The sequence below is a fragment of the Mus pahari genome, chromosome 6 (genome assembly GCF_900095145.1).
Source record: "Mus pahari chromosome 6, PAHARI_EIJ_v1.1, whole genome shotgun sequence".
Lineage (NCBI taxonomy): Eukaryota > Metazoa > Chordata > Mammalia > Rodentia > Muridae > Mus > Mus pahari.
The window spans coordinates 19,023,518-19,037,211 of NC_034595.1; the positions used below are offsets into that span (position 1 = coordinate 19,023,518).

Genomic DNA, 13,694 nt, shown 5'->3' on the forward strand with positions numbered 1-13,694 from the left:
TTTCATTTTATCATAGGGTCCATTCTCCAGAGATCAGTAGGTTTATGAACCCATGAATATATTATTCTTCTTGTAATATCAAGACCTTTATGATCCAATCACCTCCCAAAGGCAGCCACCTCTGCGCTTCACTTCAATGGGAGCTAAAGAGCTGATAAATGAACTCTCCTGTGACATTTAAGATCCAAACCATAGCATCCTGTCCACCCAGCAGAGGGCTATAATAAAGGCAGGGTCACTCATTCATCTCATGCACTCCACAACCACAGGCCTACAGTCATTATCAATTTGCAAAGAAGGGGAAAAGAGGCATTCAGACATGAGGTCACTTGTTTGGAGAGCAGTGAGAAGGAGATTGGAATGTAAGCCCAAGTCAGTGGGTCCAACTTACGTTCCGTCAAAAGATTTGCTCTAGCTTCTATTTTGGTCTTAAGAAAAGAGTGGTAGAAATCTAACCGCCTAATTTGAATGAGAAGACTCTGTGCAGTCAACCAACAAACCTTATGTAACGCTTCCTATGTGCAAGAAATGCTGGTTGGAACATTTTGAATCCTGGAAAGAAGCTCGGAAGACAGATGCTTTACATTTAGCCTGAGTCCACCCACTTATTAAGATTAGATAATTGGTCACCTTCTTTGAGTGCTCATTTCTCCTCTGATGAAAATTGTGACCTGCATGACTTCTAACAGTTTTGTGTGACTCTCTATTCGGTTCTAAGATGATACCAAGACACGATTTCTACTCTGTACTCGAAAATATTTACTAAGCTCATCATTAATGGAAACCAAATTCTGGAAGGAAATTTTTAATCTTTTGAAGAGACTGACAGGACCACTTTCAAACACTTTACCAGCACTTCCTTTTAAATGCCAGCAGTTATTGTGCACATCTCAGGCAAAACCTTGCCCATTCATTGAGTGGGAGATGAAGAACATCTGTTTAGGAACTCAAAGAGAACACTTGGTTTGTATTTGAGAACATACTTAAAACTTAAATGCATTGTCTTTCCATGAAAATATTCCATAACCCTGTCTTATCCATTCCTCACTTGTCTGGACTGGTAAAGTTCTGTAAATTTGTAGCCACTTAAAATTTCTTTATACAATAATTGGGGAAAGAAACAATAGATGCCTTAAAACCTCAGTTTAAGCATGGCTTTCAGCTTTTTCCTTCATTTATGAGCCTGTGAAAACTGACATGGGTTGATAAGTGCAGAATGGTGGAAATGAAAAGGAAGAAAAGGCATCCCAAATTCTAGTCTGTGCTACATCTCTAACTCACTCTGTGACCATGGACGAATCACTTAGTCTCTCTGATCCTTAAATGCCTCAGTTCTGTAAGAGTGATATTGCTCTCAAGTTGTGGTTCTTAAATTAGGTTGCTCCTTCCAAAACCTTAAGATCCTTTAAAATGGCTTAGTTCTCACCTTCTGTCTCTCTCAAATGCCTCCTTGGGTGCTGACTTACTAGTAAGAGTGAGGTCTGATGATCATGACTTATAAACATCTCATGATGCGATTATAATATAAGTTTCTGACCCACTCCTTTTAGGCAGCCTCCTGGCATGCCCTGTAGCGCTGCATCAGCCTCACTTGGGAAGATGGAAAGGCCAAGTTCTCAGGCCCTGGTCTGCCTATTGAATGAGAAATCCTATGTTCAGGGCCTTTGTAGGTGATTCTCTTGCTGGTTAAACTTTAACAGCTACTGTTGTTAGTGAGTTCTCAGGCCCAAGAATCACCAAGATTTCTTTCACTCTTTTTTTTTTAAAAAATTGGGTATTTTCTTTATTTACATTTCAAATGTTATCCCCTTTCCTGGTTTCACTTCCAGAAAAACACCCTCCCCCTATCTCCTCCCCCTTCCTCCTACTTACCAACCCACCTACTTCCACTTCCTGGCCCTGGCATTCCCACACACTGGGGCACAGAGCCTTCATAGGACAAAGGGCCTCTCCTCCCATTGATGTCTGACTAGGCCATCCTCTGATTATGCAGAGGATGCATGCTGGAGCCATGAGTCCCTCCATGTGTGCTCTTTGGTTGGTGGTTAAGTCACTGAGAGCTCTGGGGGTACTGGCTAGCTCATATAGTAGTTCCTCCTATGGGGCTGCAAACCCCTTCAACTCCTTGGGGACTTTCTCTAGCTCCTTCATTGGGGATCCTATTCTCAGTCCAATTGATGGCTGTGAGCATCCACCTCTGTATTTGTGAGACACTGGCAGAGCCTCTCAGGAGAGAGCTATATCAGGCTCCTGTCAGCAAGCACTTGTTGGCATCCACAACAGTGTCTGGGTTTGGTGATTGTAAATGGGATGGATCCCCAGGTGAGTCTGTCTCTAGATGGTCATTTCTTCAGTTTCCACTCCACACTTTGTCTCTATATCTCTTTCCATGGATGTTTTGTTCCCCCTTCTAAGATGGATAAAGTATCCATACTATGGTCTTCCTTCTTCTTGAGTTTCACGTGGTTTGTGAATTGTATCTTAGGTATTCCAAGCTTCTGGGCTAATATCCACTTATCAGTGAGTGCATATCATGTGTGTTCTTTTGTAATTGGGCTACCTCCCTCAGGATGATATCCTCCAGATCCATCCATTTGCCTATGAATTTAAAACTCATTTCTTTCACTCTTAAAGCTACTCCTTCAATTTGCAAGTAAGAGTGGAGGGCAGTTTATGTAGCCTTCTATACAGGAAACTGAGGATGCCCAGAATCACTCAGACTGAGGGCTTGAGCAGAGGCCATCCCCCAGTTTCTGGGACAGAAACAGTTCCTGCACCACATCACATCCAAAAGCCTCACTGTTAGGCCCACACAACGGTATACCGTTTTGTTTGTTTGTTTGTTTGTTTGTTTGTTTTGTTTGTTTGTTTGTTTTGGTTGGTTGGTTGGTTTTTGTGTTTTGTTTTTAATCATTTGGCAGTCAAACATTTTTGTATAGTCCCCTAGTATGTGACAAGTGCCAGACTGAGGTACTGATTAACGTTCATGTTTGCCTTTTAAAAAAAGTATTTATTTTTATTTTATGTATATGTTTTGCCACGTGAACATGTGTACCACAAGTGTATCCACAGAAGCTGGAGGAAAGCATTGGTTTTCTCAGAAACAGGAATTTCAGAAGGTTGAGAACCACCCCAAGGGTGCAGGAAACAAAGTTCAGGTCCTCCAAAAGAACAGTGAGCACTCTTAACCATTGAGCCATCTTTCTAGCACTGTCTTTTTGCTGTTCTTCAGAGTCACCAAAAAAATTCTTGGAGACTAATAGTGGTTTGGACTGTGCTTTCTCAACTGAATATATTCAGAATCACTGACAAATAAAAGGAAAATCCATCACCTGAGTCCATCTACCATTTCAATCCCTCTGTTATCTCTCAGTAATTTGAGTATCAAAGCCCACGCAATTATGTTTGTGAGAAAGAGTAAAAGTTAGAGAGGGAGGGAAAGTTCCCTGCTTTTAAGGTTTTTTTTTTTCTTCATATCAAATGAATTGGCTTTTATACAAGTTCTATATAAAGGCTGTTTGGGAGAAAAGAAGAGGGGGGGGGTTCCTTTTTCTTCTGACTCAACCCATTACATGATTCCCTTTGACCTTAGTATCCATTTTTTTCTCCCAACAAAAATATTTATTCTTTCTGTTATCTGCACTAGAGATAGTTTCATGAGGTATGACATTGATGGAGAGAGCCTTCTGTGCTTACTCCATGGAAGTTTCTGGTAGACAGATTACTTTTGGCCAGGACAAGAAAAAAAAAATGTGGAATGCTTCCATCTTCTTGAAGGGAAAAAACATGAGAAAACCTACATTGTATGAGAACTAACACTTGCAGATTTAAAGGGCCAGAACCAACTTTACTAATAACTAACTCAGCACATGACACTAAGGCACATTTTGTAATCTCAGTTTTCATCCCTATAAAATACAAAAATGAAGGGCCAGCACATTAAGATTTTGCGTGTGGACATATCTACCCAGAGAAGTACCTTAGGTGAAAAGTGAGTTTTATACCTTTTTACACTAAAAACATTCAACAGGGATTGCTTAGTATAGTTGGTCTTTATTATACTCTAACTGGCTCAGAAAAATCTTACTGAAGTAGGTTATCTGTGGCCAATAGCAGTTGTTTATTTTTTTACTCTGGCTCAAGTGCCTTTTACCCACTTAAAAAACAAGTAAGAAAATCAAACCTCAAAATGAGGAAACCATCCTTGAGTGGCTAGGAAATGCATAGCCAGGTTCAAATTTCAGATCTAATTTCAAAGTTTCGTTCCTAACCACTCTACGGCACATGCTCATTATCAGAAGGCACAGTTTAGGAGCTTGAGAAATGCAATGATTTGTCCAGATTTCTATGTATGATATTAGAATATAAGATTACAAGGCAGAAGCTACCAGCCAAAAATTAAGCCCACTGACCAGTTGCTGATATCAGAGAATGCACATTATATGGCTGGTTCTCTATGACCCTGGAAGGGGGGGGGAAGCACATATTATTTTTTTTGAGATTCCTTGGCTTTCATACAGTCCTTAGATTCTCCCAAAATAAAAACTCTGTATAAAACTCATAGACATAAATACATACATACATACATACATACATACATACTTACGCACATAGATAGATAGATAGATAGATAGATACATACATACATACATACATACATACATACATACATACATATATAGATGATCTATACATGCATAGAGTGGTATTAAATCAAACCAGGAACAGTGTAGCTGCTCACTGGTTCATCTTTGCATCTGTCTATTTCATCCATTTAACAATTCACTGAACAAATATTTACTGACTATCTATTTGGTGCTGTGCTCTGTGTTTGGAAATGAAGATGGTGTGATGCTAATTTTTCAAAGTTCTCGGGCTACATGAGAAACAACGTTACCTCTGTAAATGATGCTCTAATGGAAGATTGACTCCAAAAACTGGAAAAAAAAATCATTAAATCTAAATTTAGAACTGGAGTGTAAATTCTTCAAATTCTGCATTTTTTTAAAACTTTTAAATTGGACCTGGCATGGAGGAATGGGAGAAGTTTTACATTCAAAGAACCTAAAGCTCACTAGTATTTTCTAAGTACATGTCAAACACTTACACATAGATAACATCAATGACCTTAATAGGTACAACAACCTCCTTACTCTCAGGCTATAGAAAATGGCCTGAAACTCAAGGGAGGGAAGGAGATCATAGAATTTACAGAGCTATCAGGTGGCCTGTTAGATAGGTGGCTCTATTGACATTTTATGTTTCATTTTTTGTTGTTGTTGTTGTTAGCACTACTCTCCTTCAAGTGTAAAAACAGTAACATTTTTCTTTCATAGCTTGCTTATTTGTTTGCCCCCATTTTATGCACTAACGGATCCTCTCATATTCAGAATGTTGTGCTTCCAACTCTATACCTGCTAGTTTTCCCTTGTCTCCCTGGCATTCTCAGGTTAAGTTTGGAGTAAAGGAATTGAATTCTCAGTATGTAGGTGCATGTTCTAGTAACTCTGACTTCAGAATCGAGATAGCAGATCCCAAACACTTCCGTTAGAGTCCTAGTGCTCAGAAACCAGGGTCAGCAGTGGGAAGCTGTTAGTTCACTGGTCAGTTTATTTTCTCATCCAACACTTGGATGGTTTCCACTTGAATCCAGGTATTTCCTAGTTGTTAAGCAGGCAATACTGAGGTAAGAAAAAATGTCTGTGCTTTGATGGATTCTTAAAATACAGTTGGAAACGACAAAAAGACACAAGTGTTCATCTGCCAAGGTGGAGCAGACCTATGTGGCCAGCTTAAGCCAGCGTTTAGCCAAGTTCATGGTCAACTGAAGGCACGGTGGCTCCTGTGCGCTGTGTCTATGGCCCTTCAGCTGAGTCATCTCTTTTCTCTTCTCTTCTCTTCTCTTCTCTTCTCTTCTCTTCTCTTCTCTTCTCTTCTCTTCTCTTCTCTTCTCTTTTTTTCTTTGCTTTTCTTTGCCCCAATTGTAGATCTTTCTCGCTATTAAGTAATCAGCCACTTGGTATTCATATTTATTCATTTGTTCATTCATTCATCGACTAAATAGCCAAAATCCAGCCTAATCATTTTCAGTAAAGCATTTCATTTAACATAAATTATTAAGTGTCTATTTTGTGCCATGCACTGTGTTTAGACTAGACATGGCTCTGATCATGAGTCCATTTCCCCAGTTTAAAGAGAATACAGACAGGAATCATGGACAGTCATACAAGAAAAGTGCCATGCTATAAGGAGCACACTAGGATCATGTGAAAGCCCAGGAGTAGAGCTATCCTGGCTTGGAAAAAGAAGATTGCTTTCCAAAGTGAAATCTACACAGAACTGAAATATATGGAACATTTGTTCATTGTTATTTGCCATGGCTCATAGATGGAAACCAAGCTGTGTCTGGTAAGAATGATGAATGAGTAAAGAGATAAATGAGTGAACAAATGAATGAAGACCGGCAGGGAAACTCATGAGTGTGCAAGCAGGGAAACTCATGAGTGTGCAAGCTCAATCACACCTCAGATGTAGACCCTTGAAGTAGAAATAATGGCATTCTGGCTTATCTATCTGGTTTGTACATCTATTTCTTTATTATTAAGTTTTCAATTATTACACAAAGAATGAGTTCATTGTGATAGTTCCATGTTCCCATATTATTATACTTTGTTCATCGTCATCCCATTACCCGACTCATGCTTTCCCAACTCATATATATCTACATCTCTCTCCATAACAAGTCAATAGTGCATACATTTAAGCATAGTTTTGACATTTGAAAAAAAGCAGTCAGGATTTGTCCTCCTTTTTTCTATCCATTGCTCTCTTTTCCATTAATGCTCCATCCTTCTGTCCCTCAAACAGCTCTTCTTTGTCTTCCATGTCCATCTGTCTATCTATCTGTGTTTCAAAAGGGGAACAGCAATATGTCCTGAATCTGGCTTACTTGGCTCCACATCCTCAAGTTCTATCCAGTTTCCCACAATTGAAATCACTTTGCTCTTTACTGAAACTGTTCTCTTATTACCACAAAACAAATGTTCCCCAGGTAACTTAGTCGGATGCCATAAAGATTGGAGTTTCTGTTATATCGCTTATTTTTTTCATTACATATAAGTAAGGAAATAATAGAGTCTGTATTTTCTATATTCTCACTTCAGGAAACCTGCTGTAGTGGATGTTCTTGTACGAATTTCCATGTAAGCACAAATATATGAGCATGCGCTTGGGGTCAATATCGGTAAATAGAATTGCTGGCACATAAGCTCTGGACCTTTTCCATTTTAATGGATTCCACAAATGGCATTCTGAGAATGCAAATTATTGTGCATCTCACTAGAATTTCCCCCATTTGAGTCTGTTAATTTACCCCATCAGTAGTTGGTATAAACATGGTGCATTATAGCATAAATAGTGAATTCTTTTACACTGCAACATGGGATGCCTTACCCAATGGAAGTCTCTTCTCTGATGGGTGAAGAGTGAGCATTGTGGTGTTTGAAATAAGCTTCCTCTTTTTGTTGAGATGGAGATTTGAATTTCCCTTTAGTTGGTCCTGATTGCCAACTTGATGGGATTGTGAAGTACCTAAAACATTAGCAAAACATGCATCTGAGTGTAATTGATTGAAGAGGAAGACTGACTCTGAACATGGGCTGCACCATATTCTGCGGGTATAGATGGAGTAAGGAGGGAAAAGGAGAAAGCTTAGCACACACACACTTTCTCTGCTATCCAGCTTCATGGTACAAGCTGTTCTCTGGTTTTTAACAAGCCTTGCAATCCCACACTGTCAGTGCTTACTCTTCCATACACTGAAAGGGGTTTGTCTTTGCCCTCTTGGTTCATTTAACAGCTTTTCAATGCCATATCTCATTCTTGGTTGAAATACTTTTCAGATATTTCCTGGATGTTCTCATTTCTTGTTCTGAGAAATCTGTATGAATATCTTTAAGATAACATTCATCTTTCATCTCTTCATATCATCATCATCCCCTTTATTAAACAGAGATTCTAAAGTCAACCCTCCTTCACTTCTTTCAGTAGAGTTAGCATCAAGGTGAAATAGGGAGTCAAGGGGGAATGAGTATTCATGAAGTGGTTACTCTGAGTCACTCTTTATGGATTAATATATTTATCAAAAAGTTCTTTATTGCACTCCTTGTGCTGGGAACCAGGCCATGTTCTGAAGATAAAACAGGTAACTAGAGCCAATCTGCTTGCTGCCTTCTTAGAACCTAAATTTAGTCAATGTGATAACCACTCTCATGTGTACTTGTATGAACAGCAGCATTTCTTCATATCAGTTTTGACATCACCACCACCAAGTAGTAAGCACCTCACAGAAAGCCTAGCACACTTTATAAGTCTACCAATAAAATCTAGGTGCTAGAACATCTGATTTTTAGATGAAGAATTTAGAGTCTCAGAGAGATAGCTATGAATTCAAGCTTCTAGAATTAATAGAGGTCTAATTGCAGTATCTATCTATTTGCCTTGCCCCCACTCCTTAGAGCTGTACCTGGCAAAGCTACAGACTGTAAGCGTTGCTGTGATGGTTGATAAAGTACAAAGCAGTGTCTTGATGAATGGAGAAACTGGATAAAAATAGTTTATTCTTGACTCCAAAAGCAGAAGAATAAGAAAAAAAAAAGATTGAGGGTAAAAAATCACCTTTGTAACATTTAAGTAAATGAAGAGGAGGAGGATTGAGGAGGCATAGACATTGTCAGAACAACAAGGTTTCCGATAACCCACTGCTGACATGCAGGATTTGGGCTGGACTTCTCCCACATTTACCAAGCAGGATTTTACTGATGCTCAGAAGTGCTGCCCAGCAAGGCATAGGGTCATTATGATGAGTAAGAGCTCTTTCTCTAATTCCAGAATGTGTGCCACTATTCTTAGGTCAAACCAAGCATAGTTGGTAATAGTTGACTGTGTAGGCAGAGCAGATAGGTGGTTCTAAAGGCCATTTCTGGGTCCAACAACCTGTTGAGACTTTCCTTGAGTTTGCAGTGGCATTAAATACATCTAATCCCAACTCTGGAAGAATTAAGAAAGCAGAGAGCGGCATGATGTCACACACAACATCCCAAAGAGTACAGTTGTTGTGATTCAGTGTTAGATTAGAAAAAGAGAAATGATGAAGTGCATTGTAGGTAGAGAACGATACGGGGCTGTTGATGCGTTAGCCTGGGATCGGGGAGCTGGACTCTGGTAGCAGTATTCTAGTACAGCTTTTTCTATGTAACGAAGTTGTTGGGTCTTTGTGTACTCAAGAACCCCGTCTTTAAATGATGGAGCAGGAAGATGGCTATGAAGGTCACTTCTGAGTCAGGCAGCCTGTTGGGACTTTTGCTGAATTCCCAGAGGTATTGGGCCTGTCTAACTCAACTCTGTAAAAATGAAGAAAGCAATGGAGCTCCAATAAATCTCGATTACAGATTAGGTATAAATCAAAACCTAGAACCATTACTTCTTTCGAGGCTTTAAATGTTATGTCAGACAACAGTAGTGTGTGTTAGATATAGTTTTCATTGGTGGTGGGGGTCTTTATCTCCTTTCCCTCTGTCTTGAATATCTAGCACAGGGCCAGATATCAAAGAGAAGATCAATAAATAAGAATCTTCCTCTGTGGCATACCAAAAAAACAAAAAAAAAAAAACAAAAAAAACAAAAACAAAAACAAAAAACAAAACAAAACAAACAAACAAAAAAAAAAACAAGATCTATAACTAAGGTTGTGTTTAGTACATCACAGCACATTATATGAAACTCATAGGATGAAGAGGACACTAAAGGATCAAAATACCAAAAACAAAAGATTCTTCTCCCAGAACCTTCGTTTTCTTTTTCCTAAAGTGAGTCGAACGGGTCACATGTGTAAGTCAATATTTTATTCATTCAACAGTCACTTAATTACTACTCTCTATCACACTCTGAAGACCAGCCTTCTGCGAGCTTAATGTCATTAATGTGAAAACTGGACCAATAAACAAAGGACTACCAAACAGAGGGAAATGTTCTGTTAAGGGAATCCCACTGACTAGGAGTTGTTCATTCTGCTCCAAGAGTTAGTGAGAAGCCCCTGTGGTGGACTGCATTGTCAGAAAAGGTCCATATGGTTTATCCAGAGAGTGGAGTTGAGGCTGCCTCCTTATGATGATAAAGGGTGAAACTGAGAAAGGTGAGGGTGAGCAGAAATAGCAAAGGATATATATTCTCTCTGTGTGTATGTGTGCGTTGCCTTTATCCCTGCCTGCCTTTGTCTCTCTTGATCTCTCTGGGTCTCTGTGTGAGTTCATGGGTGTGCACTTGCATGTATGTGTGTTGCTACTAAACAAACTGGACCTGTGAGACCACCAGTTTTCATCACCCACTGATTCTCAAAGTGTAGTCCAATATTCTGAAAAGGTCCCCTGGGGGGCAGTAGGGTTAATCTTCCATAGCACTAATGCCTCTAATGTTACAGGGTTCTGGCTTTGTTTGCTACCCAGGATTAATCATTCACTCATGGGCTTTAATACAAGCCAGACACTACCTCCCCAGGCCCCATGCAAAGCAGCACCATTCCACTTCCATCCTCAAGGCTGCTTTCCAGTTCCTGCTGCAAGAGTGGGAGACAGGTTTATTTGTTTGTTTGTTTTCTTTTATCCCAAGAAAAGGTTGGTAATGCATGTAGAAACTTGTTTATCAAAACAAAAAAAATGTCAGGAAGCTGATATATAGAAAAGTTACTGATTTTTTTTCTTGTTTTTGACTTTGTTTTCTGCTGCACTGGAATCTGCCATCAACTTGCTGTGTTACTTGGGATCACTTCTCTTGGCTTGGTACCCATCCATGGGCTTGGTACTCACCCACATTAGGATACTTTGAAGGGTTAGGGTCCTTTGGCCCTGATCTCTACAGTTTTGTGTAATTTGACTGAGCTAAGCTCTAGATACAATCTCTGCCATCAAAACATTGATTAATGGCAGAGGGGCAGTCTGAGATACTTGAATCTATGATCTAGATATTAGACCCAAAACCTCTCAGACTTAGAAGGAACACTGAATATCATCTAATCCAAATAGACAATTCACCAAAGAAATAATTGAGCCAAGAAAGACAAGCTAACTCCTTTAGTCGTTTGGTGGAGACTGGTACTCAGGGCTCCTAACCTGCAACCTAGGTGTTCCTTGACCTTGTAGCAAGAATGCTGGAGTCGGAGTCTGACCAGTCATTGCCACTCGTATAGGAACTCAGCACTTCCTCATCATGGAATAGTCTTCTGTAGCCGCTCTGTCTGAAAACATAGAAAGTTGATATAGCAGCCTCATGGCAGGTAAGGAGCTTCATAGAAATGAGTAAAACACATTTGGTCAAGTTCAAGGTCCACATGACCCTCCAGGAGTCCTCATTTCAAAACAAACTCAACCTTGTAGGTTCAAGCTCTCCCCACCTCAACAGAAATGTAACTTCCTGCTTCTAAGAAGCAGGACTTACAAAGTGCTTCAGAAGAGTCTGCAGGCATCAAACAGTTCTTACAAAATAGCGTTTTGATGAGTTAAGTGTAAATGAATCAGAAACATAAGGATTACATTTTCCCCAAGCACACATGGGTTTCAAAATTGAGGGGAAATGTAGCCTGCTAACAGCACGCGGGCTTTCACCGAACCCAAAACGTCCGTGGGGATGGTGGGGGCAGAGAAGAAAGGGAAGCCCAGCCCCCAAATAGTTTTAGATCTGGTGCCAAATTCAAAAATGCTGTTGGGCTTGCCCTCTGCCAGTAATAAAATTGCTGGCCACCCAGAAAGGCTATGGGGAGGAGAAAGGAGATTGCTTTTCCCACTGGCCCCCAAGTCCTCAGTAACTCCTTGGAGCTGTTCAATCACCAGCTGTCACTGGGTCCCTTTGCTGGACTGGCTGGCCCCAACTTGGCCTCGATTTTCACACTATCCTGCATGCCTTGTTTACATCCAACTGTATCTGGTGTTTTGGCTCCCAGAGCCCTTGGTGATCAAGCAGCTTGTCAAGAGCTTCTGCTCTATAATCAAGTGACCTGTCTATCACCAGCAAAGTGTTTGGGGAAATTGTCACATACCTTTTTCAGTTGCCTTCAGGAAAAAAAAAAAAAAAAGAATGTCCCCTGGGAATGCTTTCCTCTCTTTTACTTTAATGCTATCCAGGTGTGGACTTTCCCCCAAAATGGTAAATATGTTCCATTCAGATCTCAGCATGACACAAATAACCAGGAAAGTCACAGGATGCCTGTTGTGCCAGGATCTTAAGCTCAGAATCTTTTATAATTTCCACATTGTCTCTCCATTCTTCCCTTATGTTTTATTTCACTGCACCAAGAAAGTTCATTTCAATTGGTGGTAAAAGATAATTAAAACAAAATAACAAAGGCCTTGGCTGCAAACTGTTAGTTTTATTAAATTTGCTACTGGGCTTTAAATTGGTACCAGGGCAAAGCTTTGGACAATTATATCAAAGGCTGCTGGAATTAAGCAGTTGTGTGTATCTATTTGCTCTTTTCTGGGTCTTACATGACATAAAAAGCAGCTTTGTCAATATAAAAAGAATGAGTTTTGCATTACCTGTGTGAGAGATTCTATTCTAGTCCCATTGGGAAGGGATCCAGATACTCAGTAGACTCAGATCTTGACATCTCTTTCTTCATTTGTTGAACTCAGATCATGCAATGGAGTGAGTCTACAGTGGTTACCAGGAGGAATAAGATGATAGCTATTGCAAAACAAAACAAAGAATCTTTCTTAGCAATAGGACCTCAGGCACTTGTGTAGAAAGGATGATGTCTTCTAAGTGCCTGGACTGGAGAAGAGAAAGGATGGGGGGGGGATTTTTGATCCATGCAAAGGATGGATTTTGACTCAGTACCTCAATTTTGAGTTTGACAGCTGCAGGTAGGGAAGAATATCGGGCAATCACTTTATCAACCCTATTCTTATTTCAATAGAATCCCCACCATGACTGGAGATCTCTCTTTGACTGTACACTCTGACTTGATGGCTGTAGTAAAAGCTTCCTTGTCTTGTTTCGAACCTGAATGTTCAATCTAAGTGAACTATTCTTTATCTTGAAATATTTACCTATGGCTTGTTATATGTCATTCCTATTGCTCGGAATGCCACAGTCAATATTGATGTCTTCTGATATTCTCCCTCTATGTCCTGTTTCAAACTATTAGTTTACTTAGGAGATACTTCTGGAAAACTATTATGTTCCAGACTCTGGACTAGAAACTGAGATATAATGATGATGGAGTGATGTGTCCTGTGTCTTCAGCAAGTAAACAGAAATATAATGTGATGGATAGAAAGTGATTGGTTTTCTAAAACAAGCAGGAGGAACTAAGGTTTCATACTCAGAAACCAACCTAATGCAGATGCCAAGAAAGAATTCTATCTAATTTCCTCACTCTTCCTATCCAGTAGGCTCCTGCTCTATGTTCAGAATTTTCAAGCTGTATCTTATATTTTGACCACATTCAACTTAGCTTCTCTCCCATGTTTATTTCTGAACTATTTGAAGTCAATGACAGTATCTTCATTATGTGTAAGTCATCTTTCCTAAACTCCATGGTTTATAATTCAGTGAGAACAAACTAAACAGACAGAACTTATTTGTCCAAAATCACAGCAAAGTTAATGAAAGAATTGTGGTCACTTTTCCTGACAGTTGAT

At 39.7% G+C, this 13,694-nt stretch overlaps 1 protein-coding gene across 1 annotated transcript in view; it reads left to right on the top strand.

Moving 5' to 3' along the window:
* Positions 1 to 13,694, top strand: part of Pappa (pappalysin 1) — a 229,112-nt gene that overhangs the window by 81,633 nt on the left and 133,785 nt on the right. The gene's annotated exons all lie outside the window — the stretch shown is intronic.